The sequence below is a fragment of the Rhinoderma darwinii genome, chromosome 9 (assembly GCF_050947455.1).
Source record: "Rhinoderma darwinii isolate aRhiDar2 chromosome 9, aRhiDar2.hap1, whole genome shotgun sequence".
Taxonomy (NCBI): Eukaryota; Metazoa; Chordata; class Amphibia; order Anura; family Rhinodermatidae; genus Rhinoderma; species Rhinoderma darwinii.
Window position 1 is genome coordinate 31,582,051 of NC_134695.1, and position 27,567 is coordinate 31,609,617.

A 27,567-nucleotide genomic window follows, 5' to 3' on the forward strand; every position below is an offset into this window, starting at 1 on the left:
CGAGGAGGAGCTTTTACGTCTGAAACGAGGCAGCTTTTTTCTCCTGAAAACAGTCTGTCTTTTCAGACGTAAAGGACACTTCTCGTGTGCACATACCCTCAAGAAAAAAGAAGCGACATGCCCTATTTTGAGGCGTTTTCCCACCTCAAAAACTCCATTGAAAATCAATAAGAGACGGAAAAAACGCTGTGAACGGCCGACGCGTTGTTAAAAAACCGCTCTGTTTTTCCCTCTGCCTGTTGAATAGGTTAAAAAAAAAAAAAAAAAAAAAAAAAAAAAAAAACACGCGCCAAACAATGTGGCAAATGACACGTAAAAAACCGCCTGTGGCGCAAGACCACTTTAAAAAATAAAAAATAAATTAAGAGCGGATTTTTTCCAGGCAGAATTTTCTGCCTGCAAAAAAACTCCATGTGAACATACCCTAAAAGGATCTGATCTGCCAACTGACTACATGACAGATCTTACATAGATGGTTAGTGCATATGTGTGTATAAGCCCCATGAACACAACCGTAGTTGTCATCCGGAATTACGGATCAGGCTTTTACGGATGAAATTGTAGATCAATTCATTTCTATGGGCCATGGACACCCATCTGCATATTTACGGATGTCTGTCCGGGCCGTAGAAATGATCCCCAAAATCTAGAACATGTCCTATTCTTGTCCGCAATTGTGGCACAGACTCGCCCATAGAAGTCTATGGGCGCTCCGGTAAATGCGGACAGCTACAGATCTGCATTCGTATTTGCGAACCGCGAAAATCCTTACAGTTGTATGAATAAGGCCTTAGGCCCTGTTCACACTGATATTGTTTTCGAAAAAAAAACACTTGCGGGAAAAAGCAGCGAAATGCCCTATCTTGAGCCGTTTTCCGCCTCAAAAACCCCATTGAAATCAATGGGAGATGGGAAAAAAAAAAACGCCGATAACGGCCATAGCGTTTTTTTGGGGTTTTTTTTACACTTTTTTGCCAAAAAACGCTCATGGTTTTTTCCTTTGCCTGTTGAAGAGGTAAAAAAAAAAGCAGCAAAAAACTGCCAAAACCACTTAAAAAAAAAAAAACAGCGCTGATTTTTCCAGGCACAATTTTCTGCCTGCAAAAAAACTCTGTGTGAACAGGGCCTTATAGTGTGTGTTTTTTTTAACTGAAAGTCTGTGTATATTTATTTGCATTGTATGTGTGATACTGTATTTGTACTATATTAACTGTATTAACCCCTTCCTGACATTATGGCTACGTCATAGCCGTGTAGGGGGAAGTATGGGGGGGAAGTATGGAGCGGGCTCATAGGCTGAGCCCACTCCATACAATGCTGGTGTCGGCTGTATGTTACAGCCGACACTTCACAGTAACGAGCGGGATCGCGCTCCCGCTCGTTTAACCCATTAAACACCGCGATCAATAGCAACTGTGGCATTTAAATACTAGAAAGAGGGGGGCAACCTCCTCTAACAGCTCATCCCCCCACATGATGCAATCGCGGGTTGGTGATGGTTGCTATGGCAGCCTGGGGGGCCTAATGAAGACCCCAGGTCTGCCATTTTTGTGCTCCTATTAAGAACAAGTATGTTTATTTATTAATTTTTTTACAATGCTTTAGGGGGAAAAAAATATATATTTTTAACATTTAATATTTTTTTGTACACAAAAAAACCCAAACATTTTTTAATTGATTTTTACATTAGTCCCCCTAGGGGACTTGAACCAGCGATCGTTGGATCACTTGCACTATATACTGCCATACTAATGTCTTGCAGTATATTGTCTTCCTAATAGGCTTTTATTAAGACCTGCCAGAAGCAGGGCTTAATAGGAGCACAAAGATGGCAGACCTGGGGGCATTAATTAGGCCCCCAGGCTGCCATAACCATAGGCAACCCAGGTCTGCATCGCATGGGGGCGATGGGCTGTTAGAGGGAGTCGTTCCCCTCTTAACAATTTAAATGCTGTGGTCGCTATTGAGTGCGGAATTTAATGGGTTAAACAAGTAGGATCGCAATACCGCTCGTTACAGTGAAGTGTCGGCTGTATGTTACCACATTGTATGGAACTGGCTCAGCCCATGAGCCCGCTCCATACTTTCTCTACCTGGCTATGACGTAAGTATATATATCTGACTATATAGTGTCATTATGAACTTACTTTTCCAAACTATTTCATGTTATTTAATACATTATGTTTGTTGTTTATAACGTATCTGGCCTGCCAAAGATACCCATTCGGTGCTGAAACCCGGTGCCACTAGTAATTTAACCCTTTTCCGACATTTGACGTATACCTAAGTCATAGCGGGGTAGGTAAAGTATGAAGCGGGCTTACGGGTTAAGCCCACTCCATACAGTGTGGGTGTCGGCTGCATGTTACAGCCGACACTTCACAGTTAGGCCTTATTCACACAAACGTGTTAAACGTCAGTTTGACGGCCGTTGAATCAGCGGCCGTCCCACGGACCTATGTAATTTAATGTGGCCGTTCACACAGCCGTTGTTTCAACGGGCCGTGTGAAGGGTCCGTGGGAAAATAGGACATGTCCGTTCTTTTCACGCATCCCTCCATACACTCAACTATGGTGGATGTGTGACATCGCGTCCCGCAGCCCGGAGCACGGATGCACCTCAGACGTTTCCATCGGCACTCCAAAAAAACGCTTTGAAAATACACCTCGAAATAAGCTTCAAATACGCTTTGAAAATCAGCACTAAAAATGCCTGGATTCAGAGGCCGTTTTCTCTTTAAAATCAGCCTTGTATCTTTCTGCCTCAAACATACAGAATGCCATGTGAACATACCCTAATCGTTTGGACTTTAAAGGACACGGCGATACCAATTATCAGCCCGTGATCCCGCTCCATACAACCCCCCTCCCCCACGACATACACGTACCAGGGTTGGTCTTTAACAGGATAATTAAGTTTATTATCAATAATTACCTCCAAATCCATAGAATCTCAACTGTGACCCATTCAGGGTATAAATAACCTGCGTATTATTTTGCCTAGAAATGTTTTACCTTACACATTAGCGGTTTTATCCAAGACATCCTGCGCAGTACAGCCGCCAAAAGAACAATCGGAGCACCAAACAATTGTGCGTCTGATGGGCAGTTGACATCACATCTAAGGGCTTTGTCCACACAACGGCATTGCAACGTATTTTCTATCCAGAATTGCGGATGGAAAAAAATACGCTGCAGGATACAGTAGCCGCAAAGTGGATGCAATTTAACAAATGTCATCCACACGCTGTGGAAAAAACGCAGTCCAGAAATTCACCTGCGGTGCGTTCTATTAGTTCCGCAGCATTTTAAAAAGTGGACTGTTTCTAGCGTTTTTTTTATGTACTGCGGAATTTCTTACAGGAAGTGGAAATGACATCAGAGGAAGAAAAAATATCACACATCCAATGAAAAAAAATAAAAAAACACGCCGCAAAATGCTGCATTAAATGGTGCGGATCTTCCGCCGCGGAGTCTCTTCTAGTTGATGCGTAAATGCTGTGGAAATTTTATGCAGCAATTCCGACACATGTGGGCAAGCCCGAAGGCTGCATTTGGATTCTCTCCTGTGGTCTCTCAATGCTGTATATGGAAATAGAATTACCCTGCATGAAGTATAGAAATCTGCGCTCGGACAATTTCAGCAAAGTTTAGCCAAAGTCTAATGAGTAACAGTGTTACCGAACATATGGAACCAAGATGAGGAATGTAGAACAGCTGCACCTGAGGCACAGAAAACCAAAGTTCTGTTTACAACAAAAAGACAAACAAGCAAAGAAACACATTTTGGACATTTTGGCAGCGTATCAGAACGATCAAGATTCATTGGCATTATGGTAATTGAATTGCTGTAGTTTTACAATTCAATACAATACAGGAAAATGAACAACAAATCTATGTGAATAAAACAGGGTTGTCTTGTTAGGGTATGTGCACACACACTAATTACGTCCGTAATTTACGGACGTATTTCGGCCGCAAGTCCCGGACCGAACACAGTGCAGGGAGCCGGGCTCCTAGCATCATACTTATGTACGATGCTAGAAGTCCCTGCCTCGCTGCAGGACAACTGTCCCGTACTGAAAACATGATTACACTACGGGACAGTTGTCCGGCAGCGAGGCAGGGACTCCTAGCATCGTACATAAGTATGATGCTAGGAGCCCGGCTCCCTGCACTGTGTTCGGTCCGGGACTTGCGGCCGAATTACGTCCGTCAATTACGGACGTAATTAGTGTGTGTGCACATAACCTTAGGGCTCGCGTAACAGAAGCCGTATATACAGCCAAGTAGGAGATGGAGCCTGTCCTGTGAGGTCAGGAAAGTCTTTCCCAAAGTCATTTACTTTCTGGCTAAAAACTTTCAAGCAAGATTGTTACCACCTTTAGGTTATGTTCACACGCACTGTTTTCAGACGTAATTCAGGGCGTTTTACGCCTCGAATTACGCCTGAAAAAACGGCTCCATTACGCCTACAAACATCTGCCCATTGCTTTCAATGGGTTTTACGATGTTGTGTTCCCACGAGGTGTCATTTTATGCGTCGCTGTAAAAAGACGCCCGCGTCAAAGAAGTGCATGTCACTTCTTGGGACGTTTTTGGAGCCGTTTTTCATTGACTCCATTGAAAAACAGCTCCAATAACGTCTGGAAAATACGCAGCGAAAGACGCGAGTCATTACAAAAACGTCTGAAAATCAGGAGCGGTTTTCAGGCGAAAACAGCTCCATAATTTCAGACGTATTTTGCTACTGCGTGTGAACATACCCTCAGGGTATGTTCAAGGGAAAACAGCTCCTGACTTTCAGCTGTTTTTTAATGCGTTTTTTTACGGCCATTTTTGGAACTTGTTTTCTATTGACAATGAAAAACGGCTCCAAAAACGGCTCCAAAAACGGCTCAAGAAATGACATTCACTTCTTTTTACACGCCATTTTTTCAAACGGCCGTGTAAAAAGACACCCCGTCGGAACGAAACGTCGTTTTTCTCATTGACGTTAATGGGAAGATGTTTGGAGGCGTTCAGCTTCCGTATTTTCAGGCGTTTATGGCCCGAAAAATGGCTGAAAATAAGGCGTGAGAACATACCTATAAAGATACAATTTGCCCGACATCCTTTCGTCAATAGGTCACCAGTGCATTCCCGGTGGCAGTCATGTGACTTTCATACTACCTCTTCCCTCCAGTGGCATTAGCCGGACGCCTATAAGAGACGTCAGCACAGTCTGTGATTGGAGCGGGCACGCACAGGGGGAAGCGTCATTCAACCGAGTCTTCCCTCCAAAGTTACTCTGACGTCGGGGCTTGGCGAGTAACTGCACGCTGGGCGGTACAGTTGCCAAGGCAACCGTGCAACGGCCAGTGGGTATTGTGCACAGGTCCAATAGGACTCGTGCACGATACTCGCTGGGCATCGCCGAGGCAACTGTACCACCCTGCGTGCAGTTACGGCTCTCCAATCTCCGGGTGGGAGAGTAACTTTTAGGCATCTGTAAAAGGTTAGGCATCTGTAAAAGCCTACATTTAATGCGTACATCGGGAGCTTGCCAACGCATATACATCAAATGGACGCTAAAAAAATGCAGCGTGAAAGGACCCCAACTTCTATTTTTTATACTGTACTCCATGATCTCACATACTGGAGATGAACCTTTGTGGCCCTGACTCAGAACTTATCAGCCTTATTCCTGTTTTATCATGTTAGAACCACCATGCTATGCCATACATACCTACCTGGCGTACAGAACTAAAGACGGGCATACACCAACTATACAGTAAGGGCATACACCAACTATACAGTAAGGGCATACACCAACTATACAGTAAGGGCATACACCAACTATACAGTAAGGGCATACACCAACTATACAGTAAGGGCATACACCAACTATACAGTAAGGGCATACACCAACTATACAGTAAGCGCATACACCAACTATACAGTAAGGGCATACACCAACTGTACAGTAAGGGCATACACCAACTATACAGTAAGGGCATACACCAACTGTACAGTAACGGCATACACCAACTATACAGTAAGGGCATACACCAACTATACAGTAAGCGCATACACCAACTATACAGTAAGGGCATACACCAACTATACAGTAAGGGCATACACCAACTGTACAGTAAGGGCATACACCAACTGTACAGTAAGGGCATACACCAACTATACAGTAAGGGCATACACCAACTATACAGTAAGGGCATACACCAACTGTACAGTAAGGGCATACACCAACTGTACAGTAAGGGCATACACCAACTATACAGTAAGGGCATACACCAACTATACAGTAAGGGCATACACCAACTATACAGTAAGCGCATACACCAACTATACAGTAAGCGCATACACCAACTATACAGTAAGGGCATACACCAACTGTACAGTAAGGGCATACACCAACTGTACAGTAAGGGCATACACCAACTATACAGTAAGCGCATACACCAACTATACAGTAAGGGCATACACCAACTGTACAGTAAGGGCATACACCAACTGTACAGTAAGGGCATACACCAACTGTACAGTAAGGGCATACACCAACTGTACAGTAAGCGCATACACCAACTATACAGTAAGGGCATACACCAACTGTACAGTAAGGGCATACATATCATAGAGGCCGTCCATGCGTTACTTTAAGGCCCTTTAGAGAAAAGGGGCCCGGGCCCTGGATAATTCCACCCGATTTGCTACTTGGTGACAAATAAGGGTATGTTCACACGGCGGGGGTCCGTAACGGCTGAAATTACGGGGATGTTTCAGCCTGAAAACATCCCCGTAATTTCAGACGTACCGGCATGTGCAGGCGCTTGAACGCCGCGTCAATTACGGCCGTAATTAGCGCTGCTATTCATTGGAGTCAATGAATAGCGGCTCCAATTACGGCCAAAGAAGTGACAGGTCACTTCTTTGACGCGGGCGTCTATTTACGCGCCGTCATTTGACAGCGGCGCGTAAATATACGCCTCGTGTGAACAGACAAACGTCTGCCCATTGCTTTCAATGGGCAGATGTTTGTCAGCGCTATTGAGGCGCTATTTTCAGACGTAATTCGGGGCCAAAACGCCCGAATTACGTCCGTAAATAGGCCGTGTGAACATACCCTAACGGCACAAAACAGCGTTTTTGGAAAACATGGGGGAATTAACCCAACGGTAGAGGTGAAAACGAATGCCATGCCCCTGTCCTGGGTGACAAAATCCAGCACCATAAAGAGGGCAGTTTGTTCTTGGACATGGGACCCCTCTCTTCCACGCACGACACTCTTTTCCACGCACGCCCCTGCTATACAGTCCATGTAACTTGGGGGCAGTGGTTCAGACAATTTCTAGAATGAAGATATTCCATGTGACATTAGATAAAGCCTGGTAGACAGATGGACAACCAAGCGAACGTGGTTCCCTCACATCTTTTATTGTAAGATTTTGGGCGGATATCACCACATCTACGGATATCTGAGGGCTCATCTCTCCTTATACCAGGCCTGAGACTACAGAATAAAAACCGTCACCATCATACAAACGAATACTGACAATACAACGTAACACGGACTGCAGCAGCTCATGGCCTAGTCTGTGGCCTCCGTATATAAACAGCCAACCACATCGGAGCTGCCTCCGGATACCCACACGTTCACCACAGCTTCCTCTGAGCGCCGGCACGATACGTAAACAGCTGCTGCCCGAGTAGCCGCTATTCCAGCACTCACCATGACGTCACCAGTGGCAATGTATAGAAAATTACTGCCGCTTTAAATGATGACGGCGCCAAACAAAGCGCAGAGACTAATCCTGCCCAAAGCTTCTTAATCCGAATCCATAGGAGATTCCCCAAATACAACGATATCAGTGGAACTTACATGGCTGCTCCGGGATCTGCTAAAAAAATAGGGCAGGGTCCTGTCTGTAGAATCCCAGTCACATTACAGTCCTTCCCCTTATTCCCACACGCAGCAGTGACTCGCCCAGACTCCTGCGTCCTCAAATGTCTAGATATCCCCTGCCCTGTGCGGTGTCCTGTCAGTCATCGCTCACATGGATGTTGACGAGGAAGATAACGCACAGCAGCTCCACTATGTAGAGGGAGGGAGGGAGAAGATTGCAGGACGAGGAGAGTGGGGGAGGGGCGCAGTGTGGAGTCACTGCCTTCCTGTGATTTCTGCCATCTCCTGCTATCTGTCAGTGGGGATGAGGGGGACGTTCACCAAATCATCCCTGGCTAATACACCATCAGAGACGTTTGGTTTTTGCTGACATTATTCATTAGTCTATTTCCTTCATGTAATGGTAATTTGCTTCTTCTATTTAAATGGACGCTGCAATTTAGGAGAATCGAATTGTATACCTGATATAGATCAACTTTGTAATTAACTTAAAGGGGTTTTCCACTTTCTGATAACTGATGACCTATCCAGTGGCGGATCAGTGCGGGATCCCGCGCACCGATCATATCCTGATGACCCAGTGGCGGATCGGTGCGGGATCCCGCGCACCGATCACATCCTGATGATCCAGTGGATTGGTCATCAGCTGTCAGAATGTGGAAATGATGTGTGTAGTTTCTGCCTCTAGGTGTCTCCCTTCCTGTAATCTGTCACCGCGGGTTTCTATGCATATTAGGCCACATTCACACGAACGTGTCCGTTTTGCGGCTGCAAAAAAAACGCACCGTTTTTCATGCATTGCAGTTCCGTGTGCCATCAGAGTTTGTTCCGTGTGGCATCAGTTTTTATGTCAGTGCCGTCACACATTTTTTTTATCTACTTCATTTTTTCTCAGCTTTTATTTAGCAACTGTTGTGTGAAACACGGATGACGTCCGTGTGCGGTCCGTGATTTTCACGCACACATAGACTTCAATGGGCCCGCGGTCCGCAAAAACAAACTAAAATAGGACATGCAGTGAGTTTCACGCAGCTTGTCTCTGCAGCCAGCCAGTGCATTGCTCCCGGGACGCTTGTAAGTTCTCTTCTTAGTACTTCTCTCTCATGTAACCCTTGCACGAGCTGCTTGTGTCTCCCTGTCTGCCATGTTATAGCTATTCTCCGTTACAGCAAGTCAGCGTTCTTGCCTCCTAATCTTTTTCATACTTACCTTTCTTTTCCTCTCCAGTGTATCCTTCTTATAATCTGTTTTACCACCATTTCTCTATTGCTTGTGATGTCCCTGCATTTCTCTGACTATTTGCACTTTGCCTGTTGCTGTCTGTTTGCTGTAAGTATCTCTCAATAATAACTATAAAGCTGCCTGTACGCTCGAATGCATGTTCACGCTAAAAAAAAATTTTGGCGCCAAATCACGGGAAAACGGCACCATTTTACCAAGATTTCAGTAAAATTGCGACAAAATGGTGCGGCGTGAGAACCCAGCATTAGCGCTTACGTGCAGCTTTTTAAGTTATTATTGAGAGAAACTTGCAGCAAATATTAGCAACAGGCAAAGTGCAAATGGAGTCAATAGATTATAGAAACAAGCAAATGGCTCGCTGAACGGAGAATAGCTATAACATGGCAGACAGAGAGACCCAAGCAGCTACTGCAAGGATTACATGAGAGAGAAGTACTAAGAAGAGAACTTACCAGTGTCTCGGGAGCGATGCATATGGTAATCACATAACACGGTACTAGGGTCTATTCAGACGAGCGATGTTCACATCCGGTTCTGTTTGATTATAATAATAGCACGCTGACTAAACACTGACCTATCAAAGTCTGTGCAATGATACTCAAGTCAATGGGTCAGTGAAGAAGTCGGACCACACACTGACGCTAATAGAGTGTAGTCCGTTTTGCACTGATGCATTGCTGGGAGATGCCAAAAAAAAGTAGCCATTTTTTTTCAATTGATGTGAAAAACTGATGCTACACTGACGTTAAAAACCGACACACGGAACGCACTGACACTATTGAACTCTGATGTAAAGTCGTCAGTTTTTCGCTGAAGAAATACTAACATGTTTTAAAACGCTCGTCTGAATACAGTTTTATATAAATGGAGCCAAAAATAATTCCACTTCAGCTGTTCCCCAACACATTTACGTTCCCTCCATAGTTTCATTGTTCTTGGTGTGAACTGAACATATGGCATATGCAGGATCAAAATAAGAATACTGATTGAAGTGACAAATGTAAGAAGGCCATAGAAATAAAACCTGTAGACAAAGCCAGCACTTAGGTAACTAGTATATATGTTTAGTACTTACTAAATAGTCACAGTCTTGGTGCAGTAAAAAGGAAAGAGGAAAAGTAAAAGTAAAGGGAAGGGAGGACATCCTGGGTGTATTCATCTGTGCTTTTACAAAGTCAATTCAAAATCCATAGAGGAATCACAAACTTTACTTTCCATTATGCCTTTGGATACATTGTGTGTGTGTGTGTGTGTGTGTGCACGCGTCTGTGTGTGCACGCGTCTGTGTGCGCGCGCGTCTGTGTGTGTGTGTGCGCGCGTCTGTGTGTGCACGCGTCTGTGTGTGTGTGCGTCTGTGTGTGTGCGTGCACGTGTCTGTGTGTGTGCGCGCGCGTCTGTGTGTGTGTGCACGCGTCTGTGTGTGTGTGCGTCTGTGTGTGTGCGTGCGTGCACGCGTCTGTGTGTGTGCGCGCACGTGTGTGTGAGCGCGCGCGTCTGTGTGTGTGTGAGCGCGCGCGTCTGTGTGTGCGTGCGTGCGCGCGTCTGTGTGTGTGCGCGCACGTGTGTGTGAGCGCGCGCGTCTGTGTGTGTGCGCGCGTCTGTGTGTGCGCGCACGCGCGTCTGTGTGTGTGCGCGCATGCGTCTGTGTGTGTGTGTGCGCGCGCATGCGTCTGTGTGTGTGCGAGAATCTGTGTGTGTGTGCGTGTGTGTGTGTGCGCATGTGTGTGTGTGTGTGTGTGTGTAGATAGATAATTTAAAATGATTTTTTTCTTACATATTTTATAAGTAATTTTTAAATAAACTGTGTGCACAATTATTAGACAAGTTGTATTTTTGAGGATTAATTTTATTATTGAAGAACTACAGTTCTGTCGGTTAATCCAATATCTTAATAAACCTCAAACCTGAATATTTAAGAAAGTAAAAGGTTTTCCACAAAATAAAAAAATCAGTAACCAATACAGCCACCCTTCTTTTCAATAACAGTCATAAATAAGCCTTCCATCCGTGGAGTCTGTCAGTTTATTAATCTTTTGACGATCAACTTTTTGTACAGCCTCCCAGACACTGTTCAGAAAGGTGCACTGTTTTCCTTCACCATAAATCTGCCGTTTAACCCCGTAACTACCGGCGTATAGTGGTTTTTACGTCGGCCGTTTGGGGTAGTTCTTCTGAAGTGCTTCCTTTTCACGTCGACACTTCAGAAGAACTTTTCCCACATTGTGCGGGGTGCTCCTGAAGAACGTGCTGTTGCTAACAGCCTCGGGCTTTAGGGCAATGATCGGAGACCACTAGCAGTGGTCTCCGATCATATTTAACCCCTCAATAGCGAGCGCCGCATCTGAGTGGTTTTAGAGGGAGGGGGCTCCCTCTCTCACCCCACTGGCATCCCGCGTGCATCATGGGGTGCCGATGGTTTCTACGGCAGTCTGGGGGCTTAGTGATTGCCTGTTAGGCCATGCCGGAGGCATAACGTAACAGGTGCCTGTCAGTTTTACACTGACAGGCAATAATACACTGCAATACAGAAGTATTGCAGTGTATTATAATAGCGATCAAACGATCGCACAGTAAAGTCCCCTAGTGGAACTAAAAAAAGTTAAATAAAGTTTGGAAAAAATAAATAAAAGTCCCAAGGAAAAAAATATTAAAAACCCACTTTTTCCCCTTACAAAATACTTTATTATGAAAAAAAGTCACTCATATTTCGTATCGCCGCATCCGTAACGACCCCAACTATAAAACAATTACATTATTTAGCCTGCACGGTGAATGCCGTAAAAAATAAAAAACAATGCCAGAATTGCTGTTTTCTGTTCATCCTACCTTCAAACAAATGTGATAAAAAGTGATCAAAAAGTTGAATTTACTTTAAAACGATACCAATAAAAACGACAAGTCGTCCTGCAAAAATCAAGCCCTCATACAGCTGCATCGGTGGAAAAATAAAGAAGTTATGGCTCTTAAAATATGGCAACACAAAAAAAATATTTTGCAAAAAAAAAAAGTATTTTTACTGTGTAAAAGTAGGAAAACATAAAAAACCTATATAAATACGGTATCGCCGTAATCGTAACGACCCGCTGAATAAAGTTATTATGTTATTTATATCACACGGTAAACGGTGTAAAATTAAGATGCAAAAAAGAATGGCGAAATTTCAGGTTTTTTTCCAGTAACCTACTAAAAAAGTTAATAAAAAGTTCATCAATAAATTATATGTACCTCAAAATGGTGTTATACAAAAACACAACGTGTACCGCAAAAAAACAAGACCTTATACAGCTATGTCGACGGAAAAATAAAAAAGTTATAGCTCATTGAATGCGACGATGGAAAAACATAAAAAATTGCTCGGTCATTAACCCCTTCAGGACTGAGCCTGTTTTGGCCTTCAGGACGAAGCCGATTTTTCAAATCTGACATGTGTCACTTTATGTGGTAATAACTCCGGAATGCTTTTACCTATCCAAGCGATTCTGAGTTTGTTTTCTCGTGACATATTGTACTTTATGTTAGTGAAAAAATTTGGTCGATAAATTTAATATTTATTTGTGAAAAACATCAAAATTTAGAGAAAATTTGCAAAAATTACCATTTTTCGAAATTTAAATCTATCTGCTTGGAAGACAGATAGTATTACCACACAAAATACTTACTAGTTTATATTTCCCATATGTCTACTTTATATTTGCATCGTTTTTGGAACATTCTTTTCTTTTTCTAGGACGTTACAAGGCTTAGAATTTTAGCAGCAATTTCTCATATTTTCAAGAAAATTTCAAAAGCCTATTTTTTCAGGGACCAGTTCAGTTCTGAAGTGGCTTTGAGGGCCCTATATATTAGAAAGTTCCCATAAATCACCCCATTTTGAAAACTGCACCCCTCAAAGTATTCAAAACAGCATTCAGAAAGTGTTTTAACCCTTTAGGCGTTTCACAGGAATTAAAGCAAAGTAGAGGTGAAATTTACAATTTTCATTTTTTTTGCCAAAATTCATATGTAATCCATTTTTTTCTGTAACACAGAAGGTTTTTTTCCAAAAAATGCAGCTCAATATTTATTGCCCAGATTCTGCACTTTTTAGAAATATCCCACATGTGGCTGTTGTGTGCTAACGGACTGAAGCACAGGCCTCAGAAGCAAAGGAACACCTAGGGGATTTTGGGGCCTCCTTTTTTTAGAATATATTTTAGGCACCATGTCAGATTTGAAGAGTTCTTGTGCTGCCGATACAGTAAAAAGAGAGAAAAAGTGACCCCATTTTGGAAACTGCACCCCTCAAGGAATCTTTCTAGGGGTATAGTTAGCATTTTGACCACACAGTTGTTTTGCAAAATTTATTTGAATTAGTGTGTGAATATGAAAATCTACTTTTTTTCTGGAAAAACATAGAAATTTTTAATTTTGACAAGGAATAAAGGAGACAAAGCCCCACTACATTTGTAAAGCAATTTCTCCCGATTACGGCAATACCACATATGTGGTAATACACTGCTGTTTGGACCCACAGCAAGGCTCAGAAGAGAAGGAGCGTCATTTGGATTTTGGAGCACGGATTTTGCTGGAATAGTTTTCAGTGCCATGTCGCATTTGCAATGCCCTGGAGGGACCAAAACAGTGGAAGCCCCCCAAAAGTGACCCCATTTTGGAAACTGGACCCCTCAAGGAATTTTTTCTAGGGGTGTGATCAATTTTTTAACCCCATATTTTTTTTGCAGAATCTTGTGGATATCTGGCGTGAAAAAGAACATTTAAAATGTTTTCATAACTGCTTCATTCATAGGACAGAGTTTTCAGACACAGAGCATGCAAGTGAAGAAAAGCACCTTAACATTTATTGGCCCATTTGTACCGAGTTCAGAGATACCCCCAAAGTGGTCCAAATATGTTGTGTGGACACATGGCAGTGCAGGGAAGTGAAGCAGAAGCCTTAGTTTTTCAGGACTCAAGTTTTGCATGAGACTCTGAGCCCCCATAATTATGGGAAACCCCCATAAATAGCCCCATTTTGATAACTACACCCCTCTAAGAATTTTTCTCGGTGTGCGATCACATTTTTGACCACACAATTTTTTTGCAGAATCTTGTCGAAATCTGGCATGAAAAAAACTATTTTCAATTTTTTTCACCAATGTTTCATTTATAGGACAAATTGTTCAGAGCATGCAAGTGAAGAAAAACACCAACATTTATTGGCCCATTTGAACCGAGTTCAGAGATACCCTCAAAGTGATCCAAATATGTTGCGTGGGCACATGGCAGTGCCTGGAATTGAAAGAGCAGCCTTTGATTTTCAGGGCCCAAGTTTTGCATGATTGGTTCAACGGCTCCATTTGATCTTTGAAGAGACTCTGAGCCCCCATAATGATAGAAAACACCCAGAAATGACCCCATTTCGAATACTACACCCCTCAAGGAATTTATCTAGGGGTGTCATCACTTTTTTGACCGCACAGTTTTTTTTGCAGAATCTTGTGGAAATGTGGTGTGAAAAAGAACATTTTCAATTTTTTTCACAAATGCTTCATTTATAGGACAGATTTTTCAGACACAGAGCATGCAAGTGAAGAAAAGCACCTCAACATTTATCAGGCTATTTCGAGTTTATAAATACCCCCAACTTGGCCCTAATCTGCTGTTGCTGGACATATGGCAGGGCCGGAAAGTATTGGAACACCACAAGGATTTTGAGGCCTTATTTTACTTGGATGATTTTTGGGCACATGTCATGTTTGCATAGGCCTAAAAAATTGTGCAGATACTACACGGTATTACAAATCCTAGATATTCATCTAGGGGTATAATGGGTATTTTTAGTTTTGTTATGGAGGGGATGTTCAATTTTTAAATCGTGAAATGGTTATGGTAAGGCACTGTAATTTTAAATGAAAGGGACGATAATTATAATTGAAAGGGGCAGATACAAATTTAATTTAGAACTCCAGAGAGGTGTGATATATTTGGAAGCACTCCTTGATACACAGTCCAGGGTGGGTGGGACAGGTGTTACACTGGTATGTCGTGTCTCTCCTTATGCCTCTTTTGGCACAGACACGACACCTTTTCTGGGGGCGCTTTTTTTTTTCTGTGGACGGCACTTCACCAGGAAAGTGCTGTCCTGGAACTATCCTGGGGACATCACTGCTTGCAGAGGTAGAACTTTCCCCTACCTCTGCCACATTCCCAAAGAGAAGGGATTTGATTACCTTCTCCTGGTACTCCAGGTATGTCCCCTCCTGACCAGTGCTCCTGTATATTACAAAGGAGTTGTACAATGCCATTTGGACAAAGTGCACCGCCAATTTTTTGTACCAAATTTTTGATTTCCGCATGGCATTGTACGGCTTGAGCACCTGGTCAGAAAGGTCCACTCCCCCCATGTATTTGTTATAGGCCTGGATGCAGAGAGGCCGTGACGTGGTGGTGGGTGTTGCACCACGCACAGGGACAAGGGAGCAGGTGGCGTCGTGAATGGATGTTAGCATTAGGACATCCTTCTTGTCCCTGAATTTTAAAAAAAGGACCCCTTCACTGTGGAGCGCCCTGCTCTCCCCACGCTGCAGGGGTTGACTGAGAAGGGTTTTTGGGAGCTGTCTCTGGTTTTTGCGGACCGTCCCACACGCCACTGTTTTTTGCTCTGCCAGGCATTTGAACAGGGGTACACTTGTATACCAGTTGTCTATATACAAGTGGTACCCCTGATTAAACAGTGGGTGCAGGAGGTCCCAGACAATCTTCCCAGTTGTGGTCAGGACAGGTGGGCAGTTTGGGGGCTCAATCTGACTGTCCCTTCCCTCATATATTCTAAAAGTATGTGTGTAGCCCGACTCCGACTCACACAACTTATAGATCTTGATGCCATACCTGGCACGTTTGTTGGGCAAATACTGCCTGAACTTCACCCTTCCTTTGAAATGCACCAGGGACTCGTCAATGGCAATTTGTCTTGATGGGGTATAGGACGATGCAAATGTTTGGGCCAAATGGGAAATAAGGGGTCTAATTTTATAGAGTCGATCAAAATTTGGGTCATTCTGGGGGGGGCACTGGGAATTATCATTGAAATGCAAGAATTTTTGGATTGCCTCAAAACGAGCCCTGGGCATTGTGGTGCGGTATAAGGGGCAGTGGTACAGAATATCGGTGGACCAATAGGCCCTCACCGATGGCTTCTTCGTTAGGCCCATATTTAGGACCAATCCCCAGTACTGAAGCATTTCTGCTTTGTCGGTGGGATGCCACCTGTAAGGCCGGGCATAATAACTACCAGGGTTGACAGCAATGAATTGTTGAGCACAGAGATTAGTTTGCTCAACAATATTTTCCACAACGCTGTCCGAAAAAAAGAGCTGGAAAAACTCCATTTCGGACAGTCCTGATGTCTGGACTTGGACCCCTGCAGCAGCAGTAAAGTCCGGTACTTGGGGGGTGTAGGAGGTTGGGGGCAACCAATTGGGTTCAGGTTCAAGTGCAGGTGTAACCTGAACACTAACCCTCCTGCGACTGCAAGGAGGTTCTTCGGTGTCGCTTGAGGAGGAGGACAGCACAAATGCGGACCCAGGATCACTTGCAGTATCGGTGTCCGATGCCAGCATCTCATATGCCTCCTCTGCAGTAAAGGTTTTGCGGGCCATTTTTATTATTTTTACTAAAGTGTATATGTGGACTTGTATACTAAAGTGCTGTATACAACAAATGTATAATATAACTTTTTTTGTCTTTTTTTTTTTTTACATAAAATACTAATGTACACTAATATTTTTATTTTTTATTTTTTTATTTTATGACACTAAAACTCTCACTAACACGGTCAAAAGGACTGACTAACTGACACTGACTAAAGTACACTGACAAAAAGACGACGCTGACTGACAATCACACACTGACTGATCCTAACTGACGCTGATTGACTGATGCACTGATCTAACACTAACGTACGCAGTAAGTTTTTTATTTTCTGACACTAAAACTGGCTAACGGTGACTAAACTACACAAAAAGACGATGACTGACGCTGATTGATTTACAAACAGGACGGTCTGACGCTGACTAACAGACGGTCTTACACCGACTAAATTGACGCTGATTAACGCTCACTAATGCGCACTAACGCTGACTAACGCTCACTAAACTTATTTTTTTGAGTTTTATGATTATTTATTTTTTTTAAAAAACAGAAAAAAATCTCCCTTATAGACTGGGAGAGGAAGGGAGGGGGTGATCACAGTTTAAATGCTGTGATCAAGGGGTTAATGGGTGTTTTTGGGCTTTTTTTTGTCACTTTCTCTTCTCACGACGTCCACAGGCTCCGATCTCCTTAACTTCCTGACTCCAACAGGAAATCGGAGCCTGTGACGTCGTACTTCTAAGATCCTAAGCTCTGATTGGAAAGTCTGAACAGACTAACCAATCAGAGCGATCTGGAGCAAGGGACCGCTTTCATTCGTCCCTTGTAGTCTGCCCGGACATCGGGGCATACTAACTGTGAAGTTAACCGCCGCTGCGGTGTTGCGCCGCGCGGCGGTTAACTTTTAAAGTGCAGACGTCAATGCACGTCAAGGTGCGGGAACGAACTGCACACATTGACGTGCATTAACGTCAAGGTGCGGGAAGGGGTTAAAGTTTAAAATACCTTCGGTATTAGGGGGTTAAGAAGGGCCCACAAGTTCTCAATAGGGTTTAGGTCAGGTGAGGAAGGGGCATTATTCTTTCATCTTTAAGGCCTTTACTAGCTAGCCATGCAGTGGAGCACTTCGATACATGCGATGGAGCATTGTCCTGCATAAAAATGATGGTTTTCTTGGAAGACGCAAACTTATTCCTGTACCACTGCTTGATGAAAGTGTCTTCTAAAAACTGGCAGTAACTTTAGGAGTTGATTTTTAGTCCATCTTCAACACGAAAAAGGTCCAACTAGCTCATCTTTAATAATACCAGCCCATAGCAGTACCCCAGCTCCACCTTGTTGAGCTCTGTGCCCATTACTGATCCAGCCACGGGCCCATTCATCTGGTCTGTCAAGAGTCACTCTCTGCTCATCAGTCCATAAAACCTTTGAAAAATCTGTCTTCAGATATTTCTTGGCCGACGTTTCAAATTATGTGTCTTGTTCAGTGGTGGTCGGGTTTCAGGCTTCCTTTCCTTGGCCGTGTCTCTGAGCACTGAACACCTTGTACTTCTGGGCACTCCAGCGAGGTAGCAGTTCTGGAATATGACAGCACTGGAGTATAATGGGTTTCTGGTCATTTCACGTTTGATTCTTCTCAAATCTTTGGCAGTTAATATGCAGGGTTTTTTCTCAACACTTTTCTTTCGATCCTGTTGACTATTTGCAACAAAACGTTTGATGGTTCTGTGATCGCACCCCAATATCTTAACAATTTCAAGAGTGCTGCATCCCTCTGAAGGACTTTTAACAAGTTTTGACTTTTCAGAGTCCGTTAAATCTCTTTTTTGGCCCATTTTGCCAGAGGAAAACAAGCTGCCTAATAATTATGCACCTTGATATAGGGTCTTTATCTCATTAGGCCAGACCCTCCCTCATTACACAAGTACACATCACCTGATCTGCATCCAATAAGCAGTCAAGTTTATACAGCTTGGAGTTGGAATATATGCAGAAAAATGATGATATGGTCAAAATACTCAACTGCCTAATAATTGTGCACACAGTGTAGAAGTGCTAAATAGTGAGTACAATTGAACTATTCATTTATATATTGATCTTACAAGTTCGTCTTACATATCTAAACATAATATAGCCATCACTTTGGTTATAGTACATAAAGAAGCAAAGAAATTTAACAACCGACAGCTGAGTATTTGTAAACCATAAAATGTAAGCGACGAGCAGCTGGTGGATACGCCTTACGATTTCAATGGCAACTATTTTAGTATATCTTTGTCCTCAAATACTAATGAGTATCTGTAGGATCCATGCACACAGCAGTGTGCACAGAGCCTGTTCGGAGGCCCAATGGCTCTTTTTGCCACCATTTGGTGCCCCTGTCTATATTATCATGTTACCTCTGTAATACAGTGTCCCATGGAGCATGCCATGTTTTTTCTATGAATATGGAGGCACACATAGGTATAGTGGGGCATCATATATGCTATGAGTGTTGTATAACGCTGAGGTAGCACATACCTATAATATACCTGTTAACTTGAACTCCTAAAGGTTCTGTAAATGTTTGAAATAGTTGTTTTAATGTAATGTATGTGTTTGTGCATCTTAAACATTTTTGTAATATACATTTATTAAAAATGTAATTTAGTTTTAGCGCTGCAGCTTCTATGTATCCACTATAAAAAGAAGCTGCATAATGCTCCGTTCCCGGAAGCTCCTGCAGCGGTCACAAGTTGTTGCAGCCAATCACTGGCCTCAGCGGTGATGCTGCCATGAATGGCATGCTGAGGTCAGTGATTCGCTACAGCAGCAGAAGCCCAATAAACGTCACATGACTGCTGCAGGAGCTGCCGGGACCAGAGCAAAAGGGAGGGCCGGAGCAGTTGCACTAAAGCAGGGAGGGGGGCATTTCAGTGGTAGGGATTGGATATTTTTTATTTTAGAATATTATCTGCTCTAGAATTTTTTTTTCAAAAATGCCCCAGATAAACCCCCATGGTCACCTTTGCACTGAACTATTTTTTTTATTTTTTTTCCTAAATACAACATTAATTAACTTTTTATTTCGTTTTCTTTAAAAATTCTCACAATTTTGCTGCTGTAGAGTTTGTGTAGCTACTTCCCGTAGCTGGTTCTCCTATAAATTCTAACATAAATCCGCTGTTCCTGTCTGCTATCTCTCTTCTCTCACCTCTCTTCTCTCAGTGTAAGGCTGGGTTCACACGACCTATTTTCAGACGTAAACGAGGCGTATTATGCCTCGTTTTACGTCTGAAAATAAGGCTACAATACGTCGGCAAACATCTGCCCATTCATTTGAATGGGTTTGCCGACGTACTGTGCAGACAACCTGTCAAACGACGACGCGTAAAAATACAGCCTCTTCAAAAGAAGTGCAGGACACTTCTTTCAGACGTAATTTGAGCCGTTCTTCATTGAACTCAATGAAGCACAGCTCAAAATTTACGGCTGTCAGAGAAGCCTCGCAAAATGCGAGGAGGAGCATTTACGTCTGAAACGAGGCAGCTGTTTTCTCCTGAAAACTGTCTGTCTTTTCAGACGTAAAAGCCTGCTACCGTGTGCACATACCCTTAAAGATAACAGCATTAAGGGGGAGGAAGTTGTACACGGCAGATCAGAATGTCAAGAGGGGGAAAGCATCCAAGTCTTTACGAAGGACAGATTACATAGGCTGTCAGTATTAGAGTGTAGACAGGCAGGAGAGCTCAGGGGGGATATTCACACAGGCTGCACCGCAGACTGTGCAGGGAAGGGAAGTGGGGTGGGGTGGCTCACACACTTAGTGTCAGTGTATGCACAGTAGAGAGGAGACTATACATGGGCTGTATTAGAAGTAGAAAGCAGTACAGGAATGAAGCTGTTCTGATACAAGAAAGTTAGTGACTGCAGCAGCATCCTGATCTCACAGGCCTCAAATTCAGTGTGAATTATTGGGAGGGACACGCCAACCTGAGAAACGTCTGAAACTAGGAGCAGGTTGTTTACTGAATATCAGGGGGTCTAAAAATGAATGAAGGAATGTAAATTGCAGCCTAAAACTTTTTTAACTATAAGTAATCACTAACATATGTAAGAATCACTTTTTCCATGTCAAATGTGTCCATGACCTTTAAGTAATCATTGTCATTGAGAACTCTGAGTTGATAGAGGGTGTCTCTCATGGACCCTCATTTATTATACAGTTCGGCTGCAAAGATCATCTTTCGCTCTGGAGGCACACCTGTATATTATATGGACAACCCATTAACTTCAATTACAACTGTGTAATGCTTAAATTGACCTGAGGTAGCGCTGCAGGAGAATAGGAGCAGAGCTGCAGTACTGCAGCACGGCCGCTATACTCTGACCAGAGCCATCTGCTTACGGCACCGATCACTGCATAACATCCGGATCCCGGAGGCAGATGGAACAGCTGATTGGTGCGGGGTCCAGGTGTCGGACCCCCACCGATCATATATGGATGACCTATCCTGTGGATAAGTTATCAGTATGAAAAACAGCCTGATGCCTGGACAACCTCTGTAAAAACACTGGTTATCCACCACAGATTACAGCTGATTGATGGGCAGTAATAGGAAAACCTGTGATCAGCTAATCATCAGTGGACTACAAAAGGTGATGGTCCAAAGCGGACAACCCCTTTAAAATGCACAGACCCAAATGATTGAATTAGTTAAAACCAGACTGGACCTCCCACCCCTTGTTCTAAAGGTTTTTGAGATTTTTACCAAAAAAAATTCACGCAATTCAGCAACCCAAACTGCTGTTGGTTGGTGATGACTCATTTGAGACATTTCCTGTTCACAAGCAGAAATAGCTCGGATACAATAACGTCACAGATATGGGCCTCATGCATAAACATCGTTCTAACAAAAAAGTGTCAGTGTTGCCCATAGTAACAAAATCAGATTTCAGCTATATTTTATCAGGGCAGTGTTAAAAATAAACAGCTTTAATGCATGAGGTCCAATGTGACTTCATATTGTTATTAACCACCTAAATTGCATAATTTAAAATATAGGAATTAAGTTATCAATTTACAGAAAAAAAATCCTGTACATTTTCTTAAAAGCATATAAATAATAAACTGGTTATGACACATGATATGCTGCATAACTTGTTTTCATTAAAAGAGGGTTTCCGACTACCTAAAGTTTTGGGATATCTCTAGAATTATTCCAGAACTTCATATTTATTAGGGTTGGTTCCGGGGGCGGATTACAATGAGGGCAATATGGGCAAGTGCCCGGGGCCCGAGGCTGGAAGGGGGCCCAGTTCGCCCCATTTCTCTCTTACCGGCTGTTAAAATTACAGCCGGTTCAGAGAACCGGAGTGAAGTGGGACCGCTCACCCAACCAGTGGCTATACACTACACTACGCACTACACAATAAAAAAGTTACTATAGTAACGGGAGCCGCGGCCCGTTACTATAGTAACGGGAGCCGCGGCCCGTTACTATAGTAACTACAGTACTTACCTTCCTGTTTCCGGTGCGCAGCGCATGACGTCACCACCATCCTGAGTCAGGACATCCGCCGCGGCTGAAGAGCAGGGTAAGTTTGATACCCCTTCTGCTTGAAGCTATATCTAATCCTATCATGTGTGATACTGTCTGTTGAGATACTGTATCTAATCCTATCATGTGTGATACTGTGCTGAGCCACTGTATCTAATCCTATCCATAGTTTGTAGGGTCGTATTGCTATAGATATGCTGTCTCCTATACACACACACACACACACACACACACACACATTCAGGGGCACAATGTATAGTGCTATTATATTCAGGAGCACAGTGTATAATACTATTATATTCAGGGGCGCAGTGTATAGTACTATTATATTCAGGAGTACAGTGTATAGTACTATTATATTCAGGAGTACAGTGTATAGTGCTATTATATTCATGGGCGCAGTGTATAGTACTATTATATTCAGGAGCATAGTGTATAGTAATATTATATTCAGGAGTACAGTGTATAGTACTATTATATTCAGTAGTACAGTGTATAGTAATATTATATTCAGGAGCACAGTGTATAGTACTATTATATTCAGGGGCGCAGTGTATAGTACTATTATATTCAGGAGTACAGTGTATAGTACTATAATATTCATTGTATGATACTATTATAGTTAGAAGCATAGAGTGTGTCATCATGAGAATTTTATCATCGTTTACAGGTGCGGAAATGTTGGAAAAGTGAGGAGCCAAAGACATCTGAGCTGCAAACTGCAGAAAAGGGCCGTGTGCGGGAGAAGTCATCATAGAGGTCTGGACCGGATGGAGAAGAAAAGAGAAAAAGAACGAAAAATAATCTGAGGCGTCACCGGTGAGTCACTCAATATAAATGTTTATTCTACCTGTGACTGATCAGTACTGTAGTCACTGTATGATCTGCAGCAAGATGACGGATGGTAGCATTCTTTTTGTTAAACAGCAACTCCCAGCATATCCTAACCATTGTTCAGGCTATACTGGGAGCTGTCGTTTTATGATGTACAAATTTATATGGCAGGGGTTTAACTGCATTTGCAAATGATCTCTGTACTGAACTGTATTTGTTCTGGTGCTGTATATATGTACTGAGCTTGATTCTGGTGCTGTGTGTGTATGTATGTATGTATATATATATATATATATATATGTACTGAGCTTTGTTCTGGTGCTGTATATATATATATATATACTGAACTTGGTTCTGGAGTTATATATATATATGTACTGAGCTTGGTTCTGGCGTTGTATATATGTACTGAGCTTGGTTCTAGTGCTGTATATATGTACAGAGCTTTGTTCTGGTGCTGTATTTATGTACTGAGCTTGGTTCTAGTGCTGTATTTATGTACTGAGCTTGGTTCTAGTGCTGTATATATGTACTGAGCTTGGTTCTGGTGTTGTATATATGTACTGAGCTTGGTTCTGGGGCTGTATATATGTGCTGAGCATGGTTCGGGGTCTGTATATATTTACCTTCTCTTAAGGTAAAAGTATATGTTAAATCTACTTTTACCTTAAGAGAAGGTAAATATATACAGTAAAAACTAAATCCCAAAAAACATGGAGGAATCTCAGTTTTTTCCAATTCACCCATTATATGGTACTTTACATGGTGCCAATACAAACTATAACTCCTCCCGCAAAAAAATAATCCTTCACACACCACTCCTTTGACGTAAAAATAAAAAAGTTATAAAGCTCCTGACGACTTCAGTGTCTCGAAGAATTCTGCTTTCGTTCTTCTATATGGCTCATTCTGCTTTTACAGCTAAATTAAAACCGTGCCAGGTCTGTGGCCGCCTAAACAGAAATCTGCAAATATATATGGTACAGCGTCTTCGGAGTTCGCACTTGGGGGGGGGGGGGGGGATGGGCAGACATGAAAAAGTGCCCGGGGCCCATGGTACCCTTAATCCGCCCCTGGTTGGTTCACTGGGACCCCCACTGATCAGAAGAACAAAGTCGTTACATTGCTGGTAAAGTACAGTGGCCACTTTGAATATTTTCCCTGCACTGCATCACTCCCAATCTTGTTATATACTGTACAGTATATAGACTATATACAGGCCTAATGCACATATCAAAGAAGATGTACCGTGGCACATAATATGAAGAGGTACATTAAAGGCACCTTTCACTTCTATAGCCGTTGAAATAAGCTGTAACACCGCTGAGGATGCCGCTCCTGCCCTGCCGGTAGCCTGGTCCCTCTGCTGTGTGTGGCTGACGGTGTCTCCATCCTGCATCTTGTGGCGGTGTCTTTCGTCCTGCTCAAAGCCACATCGTCCTTAGGTCGTGCGCGCATGCTCCCTGGCCACCTCTTAAAGGCATTTTAAAAACCTTCCTATCCAATCCTTGTTGCTCCAGGCATATTTAGTGCAGCTCCTCTGATCACCTGGTGCCTAAGCAACTTCAGTGCAATTTAGTTGTTTCTTGATACCAGTCCACACCTCGATACCTGCTACCAGTCTGTATCCAGCTATCTGCTACCAATCTGTATCCAGCTATCTGCTACCAGTCTGTATCCAGCTATCTGCTACCAGTCTGTATCCAGCTATCCACTACCAGTCTTTATCCTGCTATCTACTGCCAGTCTGTATCCAACTACCTGAGACGAACTGTGACTTCTGATCCACACCTGTCTGCCAAGGTATCATCTGCCAGTGCAAGTACCCTCAGTGTATTACACCGTTGTCTCCTGGTCCACTGGGCCAGGTGCTACTTACACCGGGACCAACTCATGAAGTAGCGTCCTGGTAGTCTCCCGGATCCCCATATGGGGGTTAAAAGGTGAATACCAGGGAGGCTACTTAGAGGTGGCCCAAAGTCAAACCGGTTGAGTAGCACAGGGGGTCCACAACCCGCTGGTCCTTACACAACTAATACAAATTTATTTTAACTGGTTGCCGACACAGGACGAGAATACTCGTCCTGAGCGGCGGGTACTTGGCGCATCAGGACGAGTATTCTCATCTTGTGTGACAGCCAGTGTCCGCATGCCATGATGAGCTGGGAGACAGCTGTAATACACAGCCGCAGCCTTGCTCTAACGGCGGAGAGAGGATAAACCTCTTCTCTCCGCCGTTAACCCCTTGAAAGCTGATCACGGCATTCAAATAAAAAAATGAGAAGGGGTCTCCCCTTTGATTGCGTCACAGCAAATTCCTGTGACGAGATCAATGGCTATACCTGGTATGGGCAGACAGTCCAGGGTCCATTGAAGGACCCCAGGGCTGTCTGATCATATTCCCTGTTGTTAGGGCATACTGAGGTATGCCCTAACAACTGCCTGTAGTACACATGTACTGGTATATAGATACACGGTGTTCCAAATTATTATGCACATTGGATTTAAGTGTCATAAACATTTAATTATTAGTGAAAAAAGATGAAAAAAACTGAAGTGGGCATGAGGCCAGAGGCTGTGTTCACACTGAGTTTTGTGCAGGAGGAAAATTCCTCCTGCAAAAACTGCTCCAGACGTTTTTTGCACATTGGTTTGACAAAAACTCGTCAAAACACTCGTTGAGACGTTTGTTTCCCGTTTCTGACTGATTGAAATGGGGTTTTGGAGGTGGAAACCGCCTCAAGATAGGTAATGTCGCTTCTTTTTACCGCGACGCGGTTTTTGCGCTCGCGGTAAAAAAACTCGTCCGCCTCCCATTGAAATCGGGCGGTTTCGTCAAAAAACTCCGTGTGAACAGGGCCTAAGGCCTCAAGCACACGTCCGTTGCCATTTATACGGCTGAATATCACAGATCCGCAAAACAAGGACCGCACATAGAACTACACCGTGTTCCAAATTATTATGCACATTGGATTTAAGTGTCATAAACATTTAATTATTCGTTTTTCAATGAAACTCATGGATGGTATTGTGTCTTAGGGCTCTTTGGATCATTGTAATCAATCTCAGACACCTGTGATAATTAGTTTGCCAGGTGTGCCCAATCAAAGGAAAACTACTTAAAGAGGCTCTGTCACCAGATTTTGCAACCCCTATCTGCTATTGCAGCAGTTAGGCGCTGCAATGTAGATTACAGTAACGTTTTTATTTTTAAAAAACGAGCATTTTTGGCCAAGTTATGACCATTTTTGTATTTATGCAAATGAGGCTTGCAAAAGTACAACTGGGCGTGTTGAAAAGTAAAAGTACAACTGGGCGTGTATTATGTGCGTACATCGGGGCGTGTTTACTACTTTTACTAGCTGGGCTTTCTGACGAGAAGTATCATCCACTTCTCTTCAGAACGCCCAGCTTCTGGCAGTGCAGATCTGTGACGTCACTCACAGGTCCTGCATCGTGTCGGCACCAGAGGCTACAGTTGATTCTGCAGCAGCATCAGCGTTTGCAGGTAAGTAGCTACATCGACTTACCTGCAAACGCCAATGCTGCTGCAGAATCATCTGTAGCCTCTGGTGCCGATGTGTCCTCGCTCGTCTGACACGATGCAGGACCTGTGAGTGACGACACAGCGTGATCTCTCGAGAACACGGCTGTGTCTGCACTGCCAGAAGCTGGGCGTTCTGAAGAGAAGTGGATGATACTTCTATACACAACGCCCAGCTAGTAAAAGTAGTAAACACGCCCCGATGTACGCACATAATACACGCCCAGTTGTACTTTTACTTTTCAACACGCCCAGTTGTACTTTTGCAAGCCTCATTTGCATAAATACGAAAATAATCATAACTTGGCCAAAAATGCTCGCTTTTTAAAAATAAAAACGTTACTGTAATCTACATTGCAGCGCCTATCTGCTGCAATAGCAGATAGGGGTTGCAAAATCTGGTGACAGAGCCTCTTTAAGAAGGACGTTCCACATTATTAAGCAGGCCACAGGTTTCAAGCAATATGGGAAAGAAAAAGGATCTCTCTGCTGACGAAAAGCGTGAAATAGTGCAATACCTTGGACAAGGTATGAAAACATTGGATATTTCAAGAAAACTTAAAGAGGCTCTGTCACCACATTATAAGTGCCGTATCTCCTACATAAGGAGATTGGCGCTGTAATGTAGATCACAGCAGTGCTTTTTATTTAATAAAACGATCTGTTTTCACCACTTTATTAGTGATTTTAGATTTATACTAATGAATTGCTTAATGCCCAAGTGGGCGTGTTTTTACTTTAGACCAAGTGGGCGTTGTACAGAGGAGTGTATGACGCTGACCAATCAGCGTCATGCACTCCTCTCCATTCATTTACTCAGCGCATAGGGATCCTGCTAGATCCTTATGTGCTGTCTTATACTAACACATTAACAATAT

The 27,567-nt window shown here is 43.2% G+C and overlaps 1 protein-coding gene across 5 annotated transcripts in view; it reads right to left on the reverse strand.

Annotated features, from left to right (window-relative positions):
* RIPOR1 (RHO family interacting cell polarization regulator 1) overlaps nucleotides 1-27,567 on the reverse strand; it is a 270,159-nt gene that overhangs the window by 187,477 nt on the left and 55,115 nt on the right. Inside the window, exon 1 of one of the 5 annotated variants that reach the window (XM_075837471.1) lies at nucleotides 7,877-8,120. The exons of 2 other annotated variants lie outside the window; for them this stretch is intronic. The gene's annotated coding sequence lies outside the window, so the exon portion shown is untranslated. 2 more of the 5 variants (XM_075837473.1, XM_075837474.1) reach the window with 2 other exon arrangements.